The sequence below is a fragment of the Spea bombifrons genome, chromosome 3, assembly GCF_027358695.1.
Source record: "Spea bombifrons isolate aSpeBom1 chromosome 3, aSpeBom1.2.pri, whole genome shotgun sequence".
NCBI classification, from domain to species: Eukaryota; Metazoa; Chordata; class Amphibia; order Anura; family Pelobatidae; genus Spea; species Spea bombifrons.
The window spans coordinates 113597573-113607256 of record NC_071089.1 but is presented as its reverse complement, the minus strand read 5'-3'; the positions used below and the strand labels follow the sequence as shown (position 1 = coordinate 113607256).

At 43.5% G+C, this 9684-nt stretch overlaps 2 long non-coding RNA genes across 2 annotated transcripts; both read left to right on the top strand.

Annotated features, from left to right (window-relative positions):
- The first annotated feature begins 378 nt into the window (after positions 1-378).
- Positions 379-1210, top strand: LOC128483862 (uncharacterized). Its single transcript, XR_008351117.1, has 2 exons — positions 379-506; positions 722-1210. It is a non-coding gene; the product is annotated as an uncharacterized LOC128483862 (long non-coding RNA).
- Positions 1211-5679: 4469 nt separating this feature from the next.
- Positions 5680-6126, top strand: LOC128484272 (uncharacterized). Its single transcript, XR_008351134.1, has 2 exons — positions 5680-5807; positions 6023-6126. It is a non-coding gene; the product is annotated as an uncharacterized LOC128484272 (long non-coding RNA).
- Positions 6127-9684: the final 3558 nt, after the last annotated feature.

The window sequence follows — 9684 nt, the reverse complement described above, 5'->3', positions numbered from 1 at the left end:
ACCCTGATTAAATCGGCCTACGTTTTTGAAAATTTTAGCAAACTCTGTACAATCTCCTATCAATACTTCACCGAGGAATATTTTAAAGATAAAAGATCAAAAGTAACTAATGAACAGATACTAAATATCAAGATTTATACAGCAGTATTAGCAGATGAAATGAAAATTATAATTCAGTCGTTGATTCATTCAGACCAAGTAGGTTTCGGTGAATAATAGAAGAAGAGTAATAGACACATTGTTCTGCCCAGCAGGGTTTGAGAATCTTTACAGTTCACTTTTTTGCCACCTTAGACTTCTTTAGTAAATTATAGCTCCATCTAGCGGTGTTAAGTGGTATTACACCTTGTTTTTCTAGTTAAAGAATAATGCATTGTGGGTGATTGCAAGGCATTCTGGGAGGGAGGAGCCTCCATTTTACAGTCTTCAGTCACCAGGACTCATCATCAGAGCTGTTTCTGTATGTCTCCTTCCAAAACTCCACCATCTGTGTAATAGCATATCTGGTGAGACATTTACTTCTGTTTCAGGGACATTATAGTATTCAGAGCTGTTCAGTTATTTGTATTATTACTCAGGAAAGTTAACTGTTAGACTGTTAGCTAGTCATGTCATTCTATGTATAGGCAGCCATTTTGCCATGTACTTAACTGTTATGTAATGTCATTATACATGCATTTCATGTGCCTTGTACTTATACATGTTATTTGTATCCTTATAGTTTTACCACATCACATTACCACATCACATTACATGTGTGTAATCCTGTTTTGCCATATATACTCAACAACCTGTTCACCAATAAACAAGTTAAACTACAAAGAACAGTCCTCTTATTTGGAAGACAGGAATGGTTTATACTGAATGTCAGACTGCACACTGAGTGAACGTGTAAGAAGACAGAACAGTAAAACAGATTGCTAGTCACCAGCGATAGTGGATCTGACTGTACGGAGCCGCCATCAGCAACGTAGTCCTATGTACAGGATTGCAGCGGCGGCCATACAGTCACAAGAAGCGAGAGTGCAGCCCCCAGCAAGCGCGACACGATCCAAACCACGTTGAAGTCCGTTCCTAGTCCTACCTAGACTGAGTCTGCACAGAGACATTAAGCAGCCAGCAAACAGGCACACCATGTCCACTAGCAAGGCATCAACATACGGGACAAGGTCACGAGCAAGCCGCTCTAGCAAGTCATCAATAAAAGAAATGGCTGCTCTCGCCCGTGCAGAAGCTGAGGCTGCAAAAGTAAGGTCTTCCTTTGCTGCACAAGAGATGCAACTAAAGAAAGAGACAGCGTGTCTGCAGGCGTCACTGGAAAAACTCGCAGCGGAGAAAGAAGCGGCAGCCGCAATAGCCAAAGCAGAGTTCCTAGAAGCCATGGAGTTCGCTGAATCTGAGAAACACAGCCAAGTACTCGGGCCAGACCTAGATCAACAGGATCCAGCACAGCGCGTCTCAGAATATGTCCATCAGCATCCCCAGACAGATGACAACTATGATCCAGTACATCAACTAGCTTATACAGAGTGCCAAAGATCCTACCTTGAACCACAGTACCTCGAGCAGGACGATATGCGACAAAGCGATGCTGACCACAACTACCGCCCTAAAGAACAAAAGCTACGTCCTTCGTTTCGACTTCAAGGGACACCCTTCGCGTCAGAACGTTATTATACAGACTTCCCTAAGCCAGAAATCTCTAAAAGGTATGGTGATACACCACACACTCAGCATAACAACAGCACACCGGGTAGTATTAACGCTAACCGGGCTGCCATGGACTTCGCTAAGTTCTTTGCTAAACGGGAGCTGGTTACCAAGGGACTTGTAAAGTTCACAGATCGCCCCGAGAACTACAGGGCATGGCGAGCCTCCTTCCAGAACGCCATAAGGGACTTAGATCTTTCCTGCAGTGAGGAGTTAGATCTCTTGGTAAAATGGCTTGGAAATGAGTCTGCTGAACACGCCAGAAGAATCAGAGACATTAACATAAACTATCCAAGCAAAGGCCTAAAGATGGTGTGGGAAAGACTTGATGAGTGTTATGGGTCAATAGAAGCTATAGAAAATGCTTTATATAAGAGAGTTGATAATTTTCCCAGAATAGTGGGTAGGGATTACCAAAAACTCAGGGAACTCAGTGACTTACTAATAGAGGTACAGGTTGCTCAAGCAGAAGGAGATCTGCCAGGGCTAGCATTCCTGGACACCGCCCGAGGTGTTAATCCGATTGTTCTAAAACTCCCTTATAACCTACAGGAGAAATGGATCACGCATGGTTCTCATTATAAACAGGTTCATAATGTACCATTTCCCCCCTTCAGGGTGTTTGTAGACTTTGTTGCTCAACAAGCAAGGATCAGAAATGATCCCAGTTTTGACTTTACATTGTCATGTCCCACTACCCCTGGTGTCAAACCTCATAAAACACCAGTGGCAGTCCACAAAACTAATGTTGCCTCCACAGGTTCTCCTTACAGGTCGTTTAAATCCTCTCAAGGGAACAAACTCGAAGATCTTACCAGACAATGCCCCCTGCACAAGAAACCACATTCTCTACTAAAATGCAGAGCCTTCAGAGAGAAGTCCTTAGAGGACCGCAAAGAATTCCTCAAAGAAAACAACATCTGTTTCAGATGCTGCAGTACAACATCGCACTACGCCAGGAACTGTAAGGTCAGTGTGACATGCACAGAATGCGGTAGCACAGAACACAACACGGCTTTACACCCTGGACCACCCTCTCAAACATCATCCCAAGGAGAGGGGCATGACAGAAAGCAGATAGACACTGACATAGACACCCCAGCTGTCACTTCTCAGTGTACAGAGATCTGTAAAGGACTTGCAGGAGGGAAGTCCTGCTCAAAAATCTGCCTTGTCAGAGTTTATCCGGTCGGTCACCGAGATACGGCGATCAAGGTATATGCAATCTTAGATGATCAAAGCAATAGGTCTTTAGCTAAATCCACCTTCTTCGACACCTTCAACATCGTTGGGCCCGGTTCTCCCTACTCCTTAAAGACATGTGCAGGTACCGTTGAGACGGCGGGGAGGAAGGCAACTGGGTACAAGGTAGAGTCCATTGATGGTCATACCTGCTTGTCCCTGCCAACCATACTGGAGTGCAATCACATTCCTGACAACCGGTCCGAGATACCTACACCAGATGTGGCAGCATACCACCCCCACCTGAGGCGTATAGCTCACTTGATACCGGAACTGGACCCAGAAGCCCCAATAGTCTTACTCCTTGGAAGAGACATATTACGAGTTCACAAGGCTAGAGGACAGATTAACGGCCCCCAAAACGCTCCATATGCCCAGAGACTTGACCTAGGATGGGTCATCATAGGAGACGTCTGTCTAGGAGGAGCGCACAAGCCGACCTCAGTCAACAGTATGCTCACCAACACACTTGAAAACGGACGTCCTTCTCTATTCCAGCCATGTCAGAGTAGTTTCCTGATAAAAGAATTGCCACATAGCGCTCCCGTGCCTTGTCCTTTCGTGGATCCCTCCTGTGAAGACCACGCCTGCGATGGTGAGCAAGATCACTTAGGGTGCACGGTCTTTCACAGGACAAGAGAAGACAACAGGGTCGCAATGTCCATAGAAGACAGGCTGTTCTTGGATATCATGGATCGAGGAATAGTAAAAGACAAGTCAAAAAGCTGGGTCGCACCTTTACCGTTTAAACCTCAGAGACGACGCTTACCTAACAACAAAGAACTTGTCTACAGTCGATTTATCTCCCTCAAACGCAAACTTCAGAGGACACCAGAGATGAAAGAACATTTCTTTACCTTCATGGAAAGAATATTCCAAAACAACCACGCAGAAATTGCACCCACGCTCCAAGATTCAGAAGAGTGTTGGTACTTACCCATATTCGGCGTGTATCATCCTAAGAAACCAGGACAGATAAGAGTAGTATTCGACTCAAGTGCCAAATGCGAAGGCGTCTCGCTAAACGACGTCTTACTGTCTGGTCCAGACCTCAACAACAGACTTCAGGAGGTACTTTTACGCTTCCGCAGAGATTCCGTAGCATTTATGGCCGACATACAACAGATGTTCCACTGCTTCCTTGTCAAGGAAGAACACAGAAACTACTTGAGGTTCTTCTGGCACCGCAACAACGACCCCAATGAGGACATTGTAGAATATCGAATGAGAGTGCACATTTTCGGAAACAGTCCTTCCCCTGCAGTTGCTATCTACGGTCTCAGACATTCAGCTCGAGAGGGTGAAGCAAAGTATGGGACGGATGTCAGGTCCTTTGTGGAAAAAGATTTCTATGTCGACGACTGCTTGAAATCTACACCCACGAACGAGACCGCAATCAGTCTCCTGAAAAGAGCTCAAGAAATGCTCGCTCTATCTAATTTGAGGTTGCACAAAATCGCCTCCAACAGTCTAGAGTTAATGAAGGCCTTCTCACCCCAAGACCACTCAATTGATCTAAAAGACTTGGATCTTAGCACAGACTCCCTTCCGATGCAGCGAAGCCTCGGTTTGCTCTGGGATTTAAAGGCAGACACGTTCACCTTCCAAATCAGCAAGGAAGAAAAAGCCTTCACACGCAGAGGAGTCCTGTCTACCATAAACAGCTTATATGATCCTCTGGGATTCGTAACGCCTGTTACCATTCAAGGTAAAATGTTGTTAAGAGACTTCACCACAGAGACGGCTGATTGGGATGATCCGCTTCCCATGGAGAAAAAGGACCTGTGGACAGGATGGAGGAAGTCTCTCGAAGCTTTGTCCAGCCTTCGTGTGGCACGACCGTATGCTTCCATGCCATCAACTGAAGTCAAGATGCAAAGACTTTATATCTTCTGCGACGCTTCAGTCAAGGCGATTGCAGCCGTAGCATACTTGAAGACCATAGATGTCAAAGAACAGTGCCATGTGGGTTTTGTTATGAGTCGGACTAAACTGGCGCCACTCCGCGAGCACACGATACCCAGACTGGAACTCCGTGCTGCTGTGCTTGCGGTGGAGTTGGCCGAACTTATAACAACAGGAATGAACCTGGAAATCGGGGAAGTCGAGTTTTACACGGACAGTAAAGTAGTCCTAGGATATATTTGCAACGAAACGAGACACTTTTATGTCTATGCCACCAATCGGGTACTAAGGATCAGGAGATACACTTGTCCTAAACAGTGGCACTATGTGTCCACACACCATAATTCTGCGGACCATGCGACTAGATCTGTCGCAGCAAGTCACCTTAAATACACAACATGGTTTATGGGTCCTGCGTTCCTGTACCGTTCAACATCTTGTAACATCGAACCTGATTCGTTTGGATTGGTAGACTCAGATACCGATGAAGAAATCCGACCCGAAGTATCTGTTCTATGTACGGTGACTTCGGATCACCAACTCAAATCTCATCGTTTCGTTAGGTTCTCCACATGGATGTCGCTTGTTCGTGCTATAGCCTGTCTAGTTCATATCGCTCAGTCTTACAAGTCGACATTACCTGAGATACCTAGTAGTGGCGTCGGTTGACGCCAGACGGGGAGTGTTCTGCCCAGCAGGGTTTGAGAATCTTTACAGTTCACTTTTTTGCCACCTTAGACTTCTTTAGTAAATTATAGCTCCATCTAGCGGTGTTAAGTGGTATTACACCTTGTTTTTCTAGTTAAAGAATAATGCATTGTGGGTGATTGCAAGGCATTCTGGGAGGGAGGAGCCTCCATTTTACAGTCTTCAGTCACCAGGACTCATCATCAGAGCTGTTTCTGTATGTCTCCTTCCAAAACTCCACCATCTGTGTAATAGCATATCTGGTGAGACATTTACTTCTGTTTCAGGGACATTATAGTATTCAGAGCTGTTCAGTTATTTGTATTATTACTCAGGAAAGTTAACTGTTAGACTGTTAGCTAGTCATGTCATTCTATGTATAGGCAGCCATTTTGCCATGTACTTAACTGTTATGTAATGTCATTATACATGCATTTCATGTGCCTTGTACTTATACATGTTATTTGTATCCTTATAGTTTTACCACATCACATTACCACATCACATTACATGTGTGTAATCCTGTTTTGCCATATATACTCAACAACCTGTTCACCAATAAACAAGTTAAACTACAAAGAACAGTCCTCTTATTTGGAAGACAGGAATGGTTTAGAATGTCAGACTGCACACTGAGTGAACGTGTAAGAAGACAGAACACACATTAGACTTTAGCCTTTGACAGATTCTGTTGGGATCTCCTCTTAAAATCTCTAGAAACCTTTGGATTTAATGCTAGAATGATAGACGCTATCAAGGCTTTATATACTATCCCGACTGCTAGAGTAACGGGATCAGGTTTCTCCTCATCACCGCTCTTATATTTTCTCTCATTGGGACCCTTGGCCATCTCGAATAGAGAAAACCCTAGCATTAAATGCTTCACTACTGCACACGGGGAGCCTTTATGCCGATGATATACTAATCGCCAAGGGAAATCTGGAGAACCCGGTATAAGAAATAGTGAAAGCTATAGACGAATACGCCATATATTCAGAATACAAGCTCCATTTAGAAAAACATCCCAAACCATGTGAAATGCAACTTGATAAACAAACTTTGTTTTCACCCGGGCTAAAGATGACATTAAACACCTAGGAATACATATCTTAAATAAGTGCTGGAACTTCCTACCACAACTCCAACAAACAAATAAAAATCTAAAAGAGTGGAAAACGCTGGAGATTAACTGGTGAGGAAGAATAAATTCTATTAAAGACAATATTCTCTCAAAATTGACATATCTTATTCAGATGATCCCACGTTCCTAAACCCTGATTAAAACTATTACAAACAGTATTCTCTAAATGTATTTTATTGGGTAGAAAAGCGTGATATAAAATATTAGAATGCTAACAGGTTGGGCTCATTACCCAAAAATACAAACTAGAGACGTGACAGATGGCCCCATATATAGCTGGATATCGCTAGTATTAAAAATGTACTCACTTTGTATGGCGGCCTGATAAAACTAATGCCTCTATGATGCTGTTTTCAGTTCTTTAGGGTTTTCGGCGTCCGCTACGCTCTTCCTCTGTATGTCTCCGTGTCTGAGGCGGTGCGTGTTATTGGTGTGATTGTTAATATTTGTGTTTTGCCTAAAGATCAGTAATACATGTATTAGAGAGAGCTACATATATGTTTTCTCTGGAAGATGAATAGTGTATGTGTGTTACAGAGAGCTGTGTATATGTTGGGCTCTCGCCGTGTCTGTGTGCAGGAGCGTCTGTGTGTCAGAACTATGACATCACAAGACATCGCTGTTCCATCTCTCATTTCCAGGGGGAAGATCATGCTGCTGCCGGATATAAACTGTTTCTTTTTTAACTGTACTTTGTATTTGTGTTAAACACACGAGTCAGAACCCAAATTTTATGGACAATATGGAGATGAGGAAAAGTTAATACTATAGATCCGGGGGCCGGTCCCTGTATATAATACAAAGCAGAGAGGGGCACAATGACGGGTTCTGGCCTAGGCACAGGCCTCCACAGTTTCCTTGCATCCTTTAACCCCTTCAGGACCGGCATTGGCAAACTGCGTCTTCCCTTGAAGACAACAGTTTTTTAAAAAAAATATTTAAATTCCGTGCTCGTGATGCGCCGGAAAGCGATCACTTGCACGGAATTGAGGGGGAGTGGCTGCTACGGATCGCTAGGGACACTCAGCTGGGCTGGGGGGTCATCGATGACGTACCTGGTACGTCCCGGTCTGCCGGTGACCTTTGACCCGGAAGTACCAGGTACTTGAAGGGGTTAAAAGGCCTGCAGGAGTACTGGATCTTCCAAAACACACACGCTCTGTGCAAAAAAAGTGCAATCGTGCAAAAAAAAAGCTATATATAAAAGTGCTCCCCAAGGAAGCCCCAGCCCTTAGGCTAGTGCGCTTAACCGCACACACCACCATCGTGCGCAGTGCTCCGTCTAGGACCAAAGAATGGGGACAAATTGCAACCTTGGGGCTTCATGCTAAACCAGCCCTCTAAGGCCAGACGAACCAGCTTTGCCTCTCACACGTACTCACTTAATCTTAGGGGCCGTTATGGTTAATCGGGTCTTTAGGGTTAATTTTAGGGGCAGTTATTGTTAATTGGGAGTTTAGGGTTAATTAAGGGGCAGTTATGGTTAATGGGGTCTTTATGGTTAATTTAGGGCCGTTATGGTTGATGGGGTATCAAGGGTTAATTTAGGGGCAGTTACGGTTGATGGGGTGTTTAGGGTTAAATTAGGGGCAGTTATGTTTAATGGGGTCTTTAGGGTTAATTTAGGGGCAGTTATGGTTGATGGGGTGAAGGGTTAATTTAGGGGCAGTTATGGTTAATGGGGTATTTAGTGTTAATTTAGGGGTAATTATGGTTAACGGGGTCTTTAGGTTTAATTTAACCCCTTAAGGACAATGGGCGGTCCCTAAACCCATTGAAAACAATGCATTTGGAGCCCGTACATGTACGGGCTTTGTCATTAAGGGGTTAAACCTGAGGACTGAGGGTTAATTTAATTAATTTAATAAAGTTAACTTAAGGTGCAGTTAGAGATAAAGGGGGGCAAACTAAGAGGAATCTAAATCCTGGGGGGCAGTGAAGATTTTTAATCTCTAAATCTACGAGTCATCGTTCCTCTGTGAATCAATGAGCTGTAACCTGATCCCAGAGTCTGTGTCTGAGTGCTGTGCTGATGACTCACTCTAGGATCCGCTTACAACTGCATGATTCACTGAACTGTTACAAATGAATCGTTCAGTCTACTGAACCGATTCATCCGGATTACTGAAAAGAATCGGATCACAAGAACGATTTGTTCATGATCCGGACATCACTAGTACAGAGTGAAAAATGATGAATCCGAATTAAATCTTTTTTCAGTTTTTCTAAACAGAAAAAAAAACCCCGCAAACTAGATGCCCAAGGGGCTAACAAAATAAAAAAAAAACTAAAATAACTTTGGAAATGCAAAGTGACTCATGTTAAGGCAACACATGTGTTAAAACATATGGCGAAATAAAGAAACCAAGTGAGGTGTAGAATCGTCATATTACCATGCAGTCCGAGGAACCACTCAAATAACCCGGCGACATTTGGTCAATATACAATGCATGGCATAGTGGGAGATGGCGTGGGAGGAAAATATGTCAAGTACGAGAGCGCGGTCAACCCCTACATTAGATCCAAAATAAAGAAGCAGAGGCTCAGCACTCAAATGATAAGGTGAGTTTATTTCACACAGGCAACGTTTCGACGCACAGGTCTTTCTCAAGCCTTAGAAACATTAGTGCACACATTCAAATATTTATGCAACAGCAAGTGATTAAGGGGTCGGACACACCCGATCCTACATAACAATTTAAAGTGACAGTGCAAACTGACCAGTCTATATATAAAGTGACAGTGCAAAGATAGCCAGACATAACATTATATAAAAAATATGAATAAATATGAAGGTGGATCACTCATGATGAGTGTAGGAGCCATTAAACAAACTGGTGTAAGTAAAAAGAGTAAATAAAAAGGCATTACAAAATAAAAGAAGGTATTACAAAACATAAGAAAGTCGGGCGGGACTGTAAGCAATAATCACAGTAATGGACATAATGTAAATAAATGCGTGAGTCAGTCATCAAGGGAAATGGTGTCACGATTATTGA